This window comes from Schistocerca americana, unplaced genomic scaffold, assembly GCF_021461395.2.
Source record: "Schistocerca americana isolate TAMUIC-IGC-003095 unplaced genomic scaffold, iqSchAmer2.1 HiC_scaffold_748, whole genome shotgun sequence".
In the NCBI taxonomy this organism is placed as follows: Eukaryota; Metazoa; Arthropoda; class Insecta; order Orthoptera; family Acrididae; genus Schistocerca; species Schistocerca americana.
Genome location: NW_025726509.1, coordinates 21,502 through 34,371, shown reverse-complemented (window position 1 = coordinate 34,371; position 12,870 = coordinate 21,502). Strand labels below are relative to the sequence as shown.

General features: G+C 50.2%; 11 non-coding genes across 11 annotated transcripts; all 11 read left to right on the top strand.

Annotated features, from left to right (window-relative positions):
* The first annotated feature begins 467 nt into the window (after positions 1–467).
* On the top strand, positions 468–586 carry LOC124590204. The gene has a single exon (XR_006976428.1). It is a non-coding gene; the product is annotated as a 5S ribosomal RNA (ribosomal RNA).
* A 1,034-nt stretch (positions 587–1,620) lies between these two features.
* On the top strand, positions 1,621–1,739 carry LOC124590203. Its single transcript, XR_006976427.1, has one exon. It is a non-coding gene; the product is annotated as a 5S ribosomal RNA (ribosomal RNA).
* Positions 1,740–2,773: 1,034 nt separating this feature from the next.
* LOC124590202 lies at positions 2,774–2,892 on the top strand. Its single transcript, XR_006976426.1, has one exon. It is a non-coding gene; the product is annotated as a 5S ribosomal RNA (ribosomal RNA).
* Positions 2,893–3,926: 1,034 nt separating this feature from the next.
* On the top strand, positions 3,927–4,045 carry LOC124590201. Its single transcript, XR_006976425.1, has one exon. It is a non-coding gene; the product is annotated as a 5S ribosomal RNA (ribosomal RNA).
* A 1,033-nt stretch (positions 4,046–5,078) lies between these two features.
* LOC124590200 lies at positions 5,079–5,197 on the top strand. The gene has a single exon (XR_006976424.1). It is a non-coding gene; the product is annotated as a 5S ribosomal RNA (ribosomal RNA).
* Positions 5,198–6,231: 1,034 nt separating this feature from the next.
* LOC124590198 lies at positions 6,232–6,350 on the top strand. Its single transcript, XR_006976422.1, has one exon. It is a non-coding gene; the product is annotated as a 5S ribosomal RNA (ribosomal RNA).
* Positions 6,351–7,382: 1,032 nt separating this feature from the next.
* On the top strand, positions 7,383–7,501 carry LOC124590197. The gene has a single exon (XR_006976421.1). It is a non-coding gene; the product is annotated as a 5S ribosomal RNA (ribosomal RNA).
* Positions 7,502–8,534: 1,033 nt separating this feature from the next.
* On the top strand, positions 8,535–8,653 carry LOC124590196. Its single transcript, XR_006976420.1, has one exon. It is a non-coding gene; the product is annotated as a 5S ribosomal RNA (ribosomal RNA).
* A 1,034-nt stretch (positions 8,654–9,687) lies between these two features.
* LOC124590195 lies at positions 9,688–9,806 on the top strand. The gene has a single exon (XR_006976419.1). It is a non-coding gene; the product is annotated as a 5S ribosomal RNA (ribosomal RNA).
* A 1,034-nt stretch (positions 9,807–10,840) lies between these two features.
* On the top strand, positions 10,841–10,959 carry LOC124590194. The gene has a single exon (XR_006976418.1). It is a non-coding gene; the product is annotated as a 5S ribosomal RNA (ribosomal RNA).
* Positions 10,960–11,993: 1,034 nt separating this feature from the next.
* LOC124590193 lies at positions 11,994–12,112 on the top strand. The gene has a single exon (XR_006976417.1). It is a non-coding gene; the product is annotated as a 5S ribosomal RNA (ribosomal RNA).
* Positions 12,113–12,870: the final 758 nt, after the last annotated feature.

Here is a 12,870-nt window from a genome sequence, read left to right as displayed (position 1 = left end):
CGGTCGGCCGCGCGCCAGCCCTCCTGCGCTGGACACCAGGGACAAGATGCGTCTTCCGCGAGTGTCGAAGGCTGCACGCGCCAAGCGGATGACAGGAGGTGCAACGAGAAGTTGCGCGTCTCACACACACGGCGGCGCGCCCGCTAATTCGGCAGTCGCTCTGCTGGCACGTCGGATTGCGGAAGGAAGTGCATACAATTACAATTCTGTTCGTGTTTTATGTTGTAAAGTTGTTAGCTTGTAACGATGTAATGTTAATAAATAAATTCATAAATCTCCAAAAAAAAAAAATACACGAAGCGCGTCCTTCCGGCTCATAAGTTTTGGATCTCAGGATTGCGTTCGCGCTAACGTGACGAATTGTCAATAAAAAAAAATGCGGCTGCTTTCGACCGAAAAGTATGATTTTGTGTGTGTTGGGATAAGAACCGAATGCGAATTCTTCCATGCGCCTACATTACATGGGCGCCAACGGCCATACCATGTTGAATACACCGGTTCTCGTCCGATCACCGAAGTTAAACAACATCGGGCGTGGTTAGTACTTGGATGGGTGACCACCTGGGAACACCACGTGCTGTTGGCTCCCTTTCATTTACTTTTTTTTTTATACCGCCCTCTTTCCATACCACCGTTCTGTTGTGACAAAGATTCTTGCTTAAGCATTTTAATCTACTGTAATGACCATAAGGTGCGAAATTGCAGTAAATATCTCAGTTTGAGGGAGAATGTGCTAACCAAGTTCGCCAGGAAGTCTTTGAAAACGACAAAACAGTACGAATCGGCAGATGTGTTCTGAAATACGTCAGCGCCTGTTGTTGTGTAGCGGTGTACAATTCCTACTTCGATATGTAATTATAAATTTATTCCTTAGTCGACTCGTCTCGTCTCGTCATCTCCTGCAGACGTTTCTTGTGCTTGCGCTGTTATATGGGCCACGACCCGAGCGGCAGCGAGCGGCAGTCGAGCAAAGTCGGGACAAGTCGGGACGGGGACAGGGACAGGGATAGGAAAGGTGCGAATGCACTGCAAATTACGCAAACACCTCGTCTGAGGCGAGGCGAGGCGAGGCGAGGCGAGGCGAGGAAGCTCACATCGCCAGCAGTGGCGCCCTCCAACAAGACTCTGCCACACCCCGCACAGGCCTTACGCCGGTCGGCCGCGCGCCAGCCCTCCTGCGCTGGACACCAGGGACAAGATGCGTCTTCCGCGAGTGTCGAAGGCTGCACGCGCCAAGCGGATGACAGGAGGTGCAACGAGAAGTTGCGCGTCTCACACACACGGCGGCGCGCCCGCTAATTCGGCAGTCGCTCTGCTGGCACGTCGGATTGCGGAAGGAAGTGCATACAATTACAATTCTGTTCGTGTTTTATGTTGTAAAGTTGTTAGCTTGTAACGATGTAATGTTAATAAATAAATTCATAAATCTCCAAAAAAAAAAAAATACACGAAGCGCGTCCTTCCGGCTCATAAGTTTTGGATCTCAGGATTGCGTTCGCGCTAACGTGACGAATTGTCAATAAAAAAAAATGCGGCTGCTTTCGACCGAAAAGTATGATTTTGTGTGTGTTGGGATAAGAACCGAATGCGAATTCTTCCATGCGCCTACATTACATGGGCGCCAACGGCCATACCATGTTGAATACACCGGTTCTCGTCCGATCACCGAAGTTAAACAACATCGGGCGTGGTTAGTACTTGGATGGGTGACCACCTGGGAACACCACGTGCTGTTGGCTCCCTTTCATTTACTTTTTTTTTTATACCGCCCTCTTTCCATACCACCGTTCTGTTGTGACAAAGATTCTTGCTTAAGCATTTTAATCTACTGTAATGACCATAAGGTGCGAAATTGCAGTAAATATCTCAGTTTGAGGGAGAATGTGCTAACCAAGTTCGCCAGGAAGTCTTTGAAAACGACAAAACAGTACGAATCGGCAGATGTGTTCTGAAATACGTCAGCGCCTGTTGTTGTGTAGCGGTGTACAATTCCTACTTCGATATGTAATTATAAATTTATTCCTTAGTCGACTCGTCTCGTCTCGTCATCTCCTGCAGACGTTTCTTGTGCTTGCGCTGTTATATGGGCCACGACCCGAGCGGCAGCGAGCGGCAGTCGAGCAAAGTCGGGACAAGTCGGGACGGGGACAGGGACAGGGATAGGAAAGGTGCGAATGCACTGCAAATTACGCAAACACCTCGTCTGAGGCGAGGCGAGGCGAGGCGAGGCGAGGCGAGGAAGCTCACATCGCCAGCAGTGGCGCCCTCCAACAAGACTCTGCCACACCCCGCACAGGCCTTACGCCGGTCGGCCGCGCGCCAGCCCTCCTGCGCTGGACACCAGGGACAAGATGCGTCTTCCGCGAGTGTCGAAGGCTGCACGCGCCAAGCGGATGACAGGAGGTGCAACGAGAAGTTGCGCGTCTCACACACACGGCGGCGCGCCCGCTAATTCGGCAGTCGCTCTGCTGGCACGTCGGATTGCGGAAGGAAGTGCATACAATTACAATTCTGTTCGTGTTTTATGTTGTAAAGTTGTTAGCTTGTAACGATGTAATGTTAATAAATAAATTCATAAATCTCCAAAAAAAAAAAAATACACGAAGCGCGTCCTTCCGGCTCATAAGTTTTGGATCTCAGGATTGCGTTCGCGCTAACGTGACGAATTGTCAATAAAAAAAAATGCGGCTGCTTTCGACCGAAAAGTATGATTTTGTGTGTGTTGGGATAAGAACCGAATGCGAATTCTTCCATGCGCCTACATTACATGGGCGCCAACGGCCATACCATGTTGAATACACCGGTTCTCGTCCGATCACCGAAGTTAAACAACATCGGGCGTGGTTAGTACTTGGATGGGTGACCACCTGGGAACACCACGTGCTGTTGGCTCCCTTTCATTTACTTTTTTTTTTATACCGCCCTCTTTCCATACCACCGTTCTGTTGTGACAAAGATTCTTGCTTAAGCATTTTAATCTACTGTAATGACCATAAGGTGCGAAATTGCAGTAAATATCTCAGTTTGAGGGAGAATGTGCTAACCAAGTTCGCCAGGAAGTCTTTGAAAACGACAAAACAGTACGAATCGGCAGATGTGTTCTGAAATACGTCAGCGCCTGTTGTTGTGTAGCGGTGTACAATTCCTACTTCGATATGTAATTATAAATTTATTCCTTAGTCGACTCGTCTCGTCTCGTCATCTCCTGCAGACGTTTCTTGTGCTTGCGCTGTTATATGGGCCACGACCCGAGCGGCAGCGAGCGGCAGTCGAGCAAAGTCGGGACAAGTCGGGACGGGGACAGGGACAGGGATAGGAAAGGTGCGAATGCACTGCAAATTACGCAAACACCTCGTCTGAGGCGAGGCGAGGCGAGGCGAGGCGAGGCGAGGAAGCTCACATCGCCAGCAGTGGCGCCCTCCAACAAGACTCTGCCACACCCCGCACAGGCCTTACGCCGGTCGGCCGCGCGCCAGCCCTCCTGCGCTGGACACCAGGGACAAGATGCGTCTTCCGCGAGTGTCGAAGGCTGCACGCGCCAAGCGGATGACAGGAGGTGCAACGAGAAGTTGCGCGTCTCACACACACGGCGGCGCGCCCGCTAATTCGGCAGTCGCTCTGCTGGCACGTCGGATTGCGGAAGGAAGTGCATACAATTACAATTCTGTTCGTGTTTTATGTTGTAAAGTTGTTAGCTTGTAACGATGTAATGTTAATAAATAAATTCATAAATCTCCAAAAAAAAAAAAATACACGAAGCGCGTCCTTCCGGCTCATAAGTTTTGGATCTCAGGATTGCGTTCGCGCTAACGTGACGAATTGTCAATAAAAAAAAATGCGGCTGCTTTCGACCGAAAAGTATGATTTTGTGTGTGTTGGGATAAGAACCGAATGCGAATTCTTCCATGCGCCTACATTACATGGGCGCCAACGGCCATACCATGTTGAATACACCGGTTCTCGTCCGATCACCGAAGTTAAACAACATCGGGCGTGGTTAGTACTTGGATGGGTGACCACCTGGGAACACCACGTGCTGTTGGCTCCCTTTCATTTACTTTTTTTTTTATACCGCCCTCTTTCCATACCACCGTTCTGTTGTGACAAAGATTCTTGCTTAAGCATTTTAATCTACTGTAATGACCATAAGGTGCGAAATTGCAGTAAATATCTCAGTTTGAGGGAGAATGTGCTAACCAAGTTCGCCAGGAAGTCTTTGAAAACGACAAAACAGTACGAATCGGCAGATGTGTTCTGAAATACGTCAGCGCCTGTTGTTGTGTAGCGGTGTACAATTCCTACTTCGATATGTAATTATAAATTTATTCCTTAGTCGACTCGTCTCGTCTCGTCATCTCCTGCAGACGTTTCTTGTGCTTGCGCTGTTATATGGGCCACGACCCGAGCGGCAGCGAGCGGCAGTCGAGCAAAGTCGGGACAAGTCGGGACGGGGACAGGGACAGGGATAGGAAAGGTGCGAATGCACTGCAAATTACGCAAACACCTCGTCTGAGGCGAGGCGAGGCGAGGCGAGGCGAGGCGAGGAAGCTCACATCGCCAGCAGTGGCGCCCTCCAACAAGACTCTGCCACACCCCGCACAGGCCTTACGCCGGTCGGCCGCGCGCCAGCCCTCCTGCGCTGGACACCAGGGACAAGATGCGTCTTCCGCGAGTGTCGAAGGCTGCACGCGCCAAGCGGATGACAGGAGGTGCAACGAGAAGTTGCGCGTCTCACACACACGGCGGCGCGCCCGCTAATTCGGCAGTCGCTCTGCTGGCACGTCGGATTGCGGAAGGAAGTGCATACAATTACAATTCTGTTCGTGTTTTATGTTGTAAAGTTGTTAGCTTGTAACGATGTAATGTTAATAAATAAATTCATAAATCTCCAAAAAAAAAAAATACACGAAGCGCGTCCTTCCGGCTCATAAGTTTTGGATCTCAGGATTGCGTTCGCGCTAACGTGACGAATTGTCAATAAAAAAAAATGCGGCTGCTTTCGACCGAAAAGTATGATTTTGTGTGTGTTGGGATAAGAACCGAATGCGAATTCTTCCATGCGCCTACATTACATGGGCGCCAACGGCCATACCATGTTGAATACACCGGTTCTCGTCCGATCACCGAAGTTAAACAACATCGGGCGTGGTTAGTACTTGGATGGGTGACCACCTGGGAACACCACGTGCTGTTGGCTCCCTTTCATTTACTTTTTTTTTTATACCGCCCTCTTTCCATACCACCGTTCTGTTGTGACAAAGATTCTTGCTTAAGCATTTTAATCTACTGTAATGACCATAAGGTGCGAAATTGCAGTAAATATCTCAGTTTGAGGGAGAATGTGCTAACCAAGTTCGCCAGGAAGTCTTTGAAAACGACAAAACAGTACGAATCGGCAGATGTGTTCTGAAATACGTCAGCGCCTGTTGTTGTGTAGCGGTGTACAATTCCTACTTCGATATGTAATTATAAATTTATTCCTTAGTCGACTCGTCTCGTCTCGTCATCTCCTGCAGACGTTTCTTGTGCTTGCGCTGTTATATGGGCCACGACCCGAGCGGCAGCGAGCGGCAGTCGAGCAAAGTCGGGACAAGTCGGGACGGGGACAGGGACAGGGATAGGAAAGGTGCGAATGCACTGCAAATTACGCAAACACCTCGTCTGAGGCGAGGCGAGGCGAGGCGAGGCGAGGCGAGGAAGCTCACATCGCCAGCAGTGGCGCCCTCCAACAAGACTCTGCCACACCCCGCACAGGCCTTACGCCGGTCGGCCGCGCGCCAGCCCTCCTGCGCTGGACACCAGGGACAAGATGCGTCTTCCGCGAGTGTCGAAGGCTGCACGCGCCAAGCGGATGACAGGAGGTGCAACGAGAAGTTGCGCGTCTCACACACACGGCGGCGCGCCCGCTAATTCGGCAGTCGCTCTGCTGGCACGTCGGATTGCGGAAGGAAGTGCATACAATTACAATTCTGTTCGTGTTTTATGTTGTAAAGTTGTTAGCTTGTAACGATGTAATGTTAATAAATAAATTCATAAATCTCCAAAAAAAAAAAAATACACGAAGCGCGTCCTTCCGGCTCATAAGTTTTGGATCTCAGGATTGCGTTCGCGCTAACGTGACGAATTGTCAATAAAAAAAAATGCGGCTGCTTTCGACCGAAAAGTATGATTTTGTGTGTGTTGGGATAAGAACCGAATGCGAATTCTTCCATGCGCCTACATTACATGGGCGCCAACGGCCATACCATGTTGAATACACCGGTTCTCGTCCGATCACCGAAGTTAAACAACATCGGGCGTGGTTAGTACTTGGATGGGTGACCACCTGGGAACACCACGTGCTGTTGGCTCCCTTTCATTTACTTTTTTTTTTATACCGCCCTCTTTCCATACCACCGTTCTGTTGTGACAAAGATTCTTGCTTAAGCATTTTAATCTACTGTAATGACCATAAGGTGCGAAATTGCAGTAAATATCTCAGTTTGAGGGAGAATGTGCTAACCAAGTTCGCCAGGAAGTCTTTGAAAACGACAAAACAGTACGAATCGGCAGATGTGTTCTGAAATACGTCAGCGCCTGTTGTTGTGTAGCGGTGTACAATTCCTACTTCGATATGTAATTATAAATTTATTCCTTAGTCGACTCGTCTCGTCTCGTCATCTCCTGCAGACGTTTCTTGTGCTTGCGCTGTTATATGGGCCACGACCCGAGCGGCAGCGAGCGGCAGTCGAGCAAAGTCGGGACAAGTCGGGACGGGGACAGGGACAGGGATAGGAAAGGTGCGAATGCACTGCAAATTACGCAAACACCTCGTCTGAGGCGAGGCGAGGCGAGGCGAGGCGAGGCGAGGAAGCTCACATCGCCAGCAGTGGCGCCCTCCAACAAGACTCTGCCACACCCCGCACAGGCCTTACGCCGGTCGGCCGCGCGCCAGCCCTCCTGCGCTGGACACCAGGGACAAGATGCGTCTTCCGCGAGTGTCGAAGGCTGCACGCGCCAAGCGGATGACAGGAGGTGCAACGAGAAGTTGCGCGTCTCACACACACGGCGGCGCGCCCGCTAATTCGGCAGTCGCTCTGCTGGCACGTCGGATTGCGGAAGGAAGTGCATACAATTACAATTCTGTTCGTGTTTTATGTTGTAAAGTTGTTAGCTTGTAACGATGTAATGTTAATAAATAAATTCATAAATCTCCAAAAAAAAAAATACACGAAGCGCGTCCTTCCGGCTCATAAGTTTTGGATCTCAGGATTGCGTTCGCGCTAACGTGACGAATTGTCAATAAAAAAAAATGCGGCTGCTTTCGACCGAAAAGTATGATTTTGTGTGTGTTGGGATAAGAACCGAATGCGAATTCTTCCATGCGCCTACATTACATGGGCGCCAACGGCCATACCATGTTGAATACACCGGTTCTCGTCCGATCACCGAAGTTAAACAACATCGGGCGTGGTTAGTACTTGGATGGGTGACCACCTGGGAACACCACGTGCTGTTGGCTCCCTTTCATTTACTTTTTTTTTTATACCGCCCTCTTTCCATACCACCGTTCTGTTGTGACAAAGATTCTTGCTTAAGCATTTTAATCTACTGTAATGACCATAAGGTGCGAAATTGCAGTAAATATCTCAGTTTGAGGGAGAATGTGCTAACCAAGTTCGCCAGGAAGTCTTTGAAAACGACAAAACAGTACGAATCGGCAGATGTGTTCTGAAATACGTCAGCGCCTGTTGTTGTGTAGCGGTGTACAATTCCTACTTCGATATGTAATTATAAATTTATTCCTTAGTCGACTCGTCTCGTCTCGTCATCTCCTGCAGACGTTTCTTGTGCTTGCGCTGTTATATGGGCCACGACCCGAGCGGCAGCGAGCGGCAGTCGAGCAAAGTCGGGACAAGTCGGGACGGGGACAGGGACAGGGATAGGAAAGGTGCGAATGCACTGCAAATTACGCAAACACCTCGTCTGAGGCGAGGCGAGGCGAGGCGAGGCGAGGCGAGGAAGCTCACATCGCCAGCAGTGGCGCCCTCCAACAAGACTCTGCCACACCCCGCACAGGCCTTACGCCGGTCGGCCGCGCGCCAGCCCTCCTGCGCTGGACACCAGGGACAAGATGCGTCTTCCGCGAGTGTCGAAGGCTGCACGCGCCAAGCGGATGACAGGAGGTGCAACGAGAAGTTGCGCGTCTCACACACACGGCGGCGCGCCCGCTAATTCGGCAGTCGCTCTGCTGGCACGTCGGATTGCGGAAGGAAGTGCATACAATTACAATTCTGTTCGTGTTTTATGTTGTAAAGTTGTTAGCTTGTAACGATGTAATGTTAATAAATAAATTCATAAATCTCCAAAAAAAAAAAATACACGAAGCGCGTCCTTCCGGCTCATAAGTTTTGGATCTCAGGATTGCGTTCGCGCTAACGTGACGAATTGTCAATAAAAAAAAATGCGGCTGCTTTCGACCGAAAAGTATGATTTTGTGTGTGTTGGGATAAGAACCGAATGCGAATTCTTCCATGCGCCTACATTACATGGGCGCCAACGGCCATACCATGTTGAATACACCGGTTCTCGTCCGATCACCGAAGTTAAACAACATCGGGCGTGGTTAGTACTTGGATGGGTGACCACCTGGGAACACCACGTGCTGTTGGCTCCCTTTCATTTACTTTTTTTTTTATACCGCCCTCTTTCCATACCACCGTTCTGTTGTGACAAAGATTCTTGCTTAAGCATTTTAATCTACTGTAATGACCATAAGGTGCGAAATTGCAGTAAATATCTCAGTTTGAGGGAGAATGTGCTAACCAAGTTCGCCAGGAAGTCTTTGAAAACGACAAAACAGTACGAATCGGCAGATGTGTTCTGAAATACGTCAGCGCCTGTTGTTGTGTAGCGGTGTACAATTCCTACTTCGATATGTAATTATAAATTTATTCCTTAGTCGACTCGTCTCGTCTCGTCATCTCCTGCAGACGTTTCTTGTGCTTGCGCTGTTATATGGGCCACGACCCGAGCGGCAGCGAGCGGCAGTCGAGCAAAGTCGGGACAAGTCGGGACGGGGACAGGGACAGGGATAGGAAAGGTGCGAATGCACTGCAAATTACGCAAACACCTCGTCTGAGGCGAGGCGAGGCGAGGCGAGGCGAGGCGAGGAAGCTCACATCGCCAGCAGTGGCGCCCTCCAACAAGACTCTGCCACACCCCGCACAGGCCTTACGCCGGTCGGCCGCGCGCCAGCCCTCCTGCGCTGGACACCAGGGACAAGATGCGTCTTCCGCGAGTGTCGAAGGCTGCACGCGCCAAGCGGATGACAGGAGGTGCAACGAGAAGTTGCGCGTCTCACACACACGGCGGCGCGCCCGCTAATTCGGCAGTCGCTCTGCTGGCACGTCGGATTGCGGAAGGAAGTGCATACAATTACAATTCTGTTCGTGTTTTATGTTGTAAAGTTGTTAGCTTGTAACGATGTAATGTTAATAAATAAATTCATAAATCTCCAAAAAAAAAAAAATACACGAAGCGCGTCCTTCCGGCTCATAAGTTTTGGATCTCAGGATTGCGTTCGCGCTAACGTGACGAATTGTCAATAAAAAAAAATGCGGCTGCTTTCGACCGAAAAGTATGATTTTGTGTGTGTTGGGATAAGAACCGAATGCGAATTCTTCCATGCGCCTACATTACATGGGCGCCAACGGCCATACCATGTTGAATACACCGGTTCTCGTCCGATCACCGAAGTTAAACAACATCGGGCGTGGTTAGTACTTGGATGGGTGACCACCTGGGAACACCACGTGCTGTTGGCTCCCTTTCATTTACTTTTTTTTTTATACCGCCCTCTTTCCATACCACCGTTCTGTTGTGACAAAGATTCTTGCTTAAGCATTTTAATCTACTGTAATGACCATAAGGTGCGAAATTGCAGTAAATATCTCAGTTTGAGGGAGAATGTGCTAACCAAGTTCGCCAGGAAGTCTTTGAAAACGACAAAACAGTACGAATCGGCAGATGTGTTCTGAAATACGTCAGCGCCTGTTGTTGTGTAGCGGTGTACAATTCCTACTTCGATATGTAATTATAAATTTATTCCTTAGTCGACTCGTCTCGTCTCGTCATCTCCTGCAGACGTTTCTTGTGCTTGCGCTGTTATATGGGCCACGACCCGAGCGGCAGCGAGCGGCAGTCGAGCAAAGTCGGGACAAGTCGGGACGGGGACAGGGACAGGGATAGGAAAGGTGCGAATGCACTGCAAATTACGCAAACACCTCGTCTGAGGCGAGGCGAGGCGAGGCGAGGCGAGGCGAGGAAGCTCACATCGCCAGCAGTGGCGCCCTCCAACAAGACTCTGCCACACCCCGCACAGGCCTTACGCCGGTCGGCCGCGCGCCAGCCCTCCTGCGCTGGACACCAGGGACAAGATGCGTCTTCCGCGAGTGTCGAAGGCTGCACGCGCCAAGCGGATGACAGGAGGTGCAACGAGAAGTTGCGCGTCTCACACACACGGCGGCGCGCCCGCTAATTCGGCAGTCGCTCTGCTGGCACGTCGGATTGCGGAAGGAAGTGCATACAATTACAATTCTGTTCGTGTTTTATGTTGTAAAGTTGTTAGCTTGTAACGATGTAATGTTAATAAATAAATTCATAAATCTCCAAAAAAAAAAAAATACACGAAGCGCGTCCTTCCGGCTCATAAGTTTTGGATCTCAGGATTGCGTTCGCGCTAACGTGACGAATTGTCAATAAAAAAAAATGCGGCTGCTTTCGACCGAAAAGTATGATTTTGTGTGTGTTGGGATAAGAACCGAATGCGAATTCTTCCATGCGCCTACATTACATGGGCGCCAACGGCCATACCATGTTGAATACACCGGTTCTCGTCCGATCACCGAAGTTAAACAACATCGGGCGTGGTTAGTACTTGGATGGGTGACCACCTGGGAACACCACGTGCTGTTGGCTCCCTTTCATTTACTTTTTTTTTTATACCGCCCTCTTTCCATACCACCGTTCTGTTGTGACAAAGATTCTTGCTTAAGCATTTTAATCTACTGTAATGACCATAAGGTGCGAAATTGCAGTAAATATCTCAGTTTGAGGGAGAATGTGCTAACCAAGTTCGCCAGGAAGTCTTTGAAAACGACAAAACAGTACGAATCGGCAGATGTGTTCTGAAATACGTCAGCGCCTGTTGTTGTGTAGCGGTGTACAATTCCTACTTCGATATGTAATTATAAATTTATTCCTTAGTCGACTCGTCTCGTCTCGTCATCTCCTGCAGACGTTTCTTGTGCTTGCGCTGTTATATGGGCCACGACCCGAGCGGCAGCGAGCGGTAGTCGAGCAAAGTCGGGACAAGTCGGGACGGGGACAGGGACAGGGATAGGAAAGGTGCGAATGCACTGCAAATTACGCAAACACCTCGTCTGAGGCGAGGCGAGGCGAGGCGAGGCGAGGCGAGGAAGCTCACATCGCCAGCAGTGGCGCCCTCCAACAAGACTCTGCCACACCCCGCACAGGCCTTACGCCGGTCGGCCGCGCGCCAGCCCTCCTGCGCTGGACACCAGGGACAAGATGCGTCTTCCGCGAGTGTCGAAGGCTGCACGCGCCAAGCGGATGACAGGAGGTGCAACGAGAAGTTGCGCGTCTCACACACACGGCGGCGCGCCCGCTAATTCGGCAGTCGCTCTGCTGGCACGTCGGATTGCGGAAGGAAGTGCATACAATTACAATTCTGTTCGTGTTTTATGTTGTAAAGTTGTTAGCTTGTAACGATGTAATGTTAATAAATAAATTCATAAATCTCCAAAAAAAAAAAAATACACGAAGCGCGTCCTTCCGGCTCATAAGTTTTGGATCTCAGGATTGCGTTCGCGCTAACGTGACGAATTGTCAATAAAAAAAAATGCGGCTGCTTTCGACCGAAAAGTATGATTTTGTGTGTGTTGGGATAAGAACCGAATGCGAATTCTTCCATGCGCCTACATTACATGGGCGCCAACGGCCATACCATGTTGAATACACCGGTTCTCGTCCGATCACCGAAGTTAAACAACATCGGGCGTGGTTAGTACTTGGATGGGTGACCACCTGGGAACACCACGTGCTGTTGGCTCCCTTTCATTTACTTTTTTTTTTATACCGCCCTCTTTCCATACCACCGTTCTGTTGTGACAAAGATTCTTGCTTAAGCATTTTAATCTACTGTAATGACCATAAGGTGCGAAATTGCAGTAAATATCTCAGTTTGAGGGAGAATGTGCTAACCAAGTTCGCCAGGAAGTCTTTGAAAACGACAAAACAGTACGAATCGGCAGATGTGTTCTGAAATACGTCAGCGCCTGTTGTTGTGTAGCGGTGTACAATTCCTACTTCGATATGTAATTATAAATTTATTCCTTAGTCGACTCGTCTCGTCTCGTCATCTCCTGCAGACGTTTCTTGTGCTTGCGCTGTTATATGGGCCACGACCCGAGCGGCAGCGAGCGGCAGTCGAGCAAAGTCGGGACAAGTCGGGACGGGGACAGGGACAGGGATAGGAAAGGTGCGAATGCACTGCAAATTACGCAAACACCTCGTCTGAGGCGAGGCGAGGCGAGGCGAGGCGAGGCGAGGAAGCTCACATCGCCAGCAGTGGCGCCCTCCAACAAGACTCTGCCACACCCCGCACAGGCCTTACGCCGGTCGGCCGCGCGCCAGCCCTCCTGCGCTGGACACCAGGGACAAGATGCGTCTTCCGCGAGTGTCGAAGGCTGCACGCGCCAAGCGGATGACAGGAGGTGCAACGAGAAGTTGCGCGTCTCACACACACGGCGGCGCGCCCGCTAATTCGGCAGTCGCTCTGCTGGCACGTCGGATTGCGGAAGGAAGTGC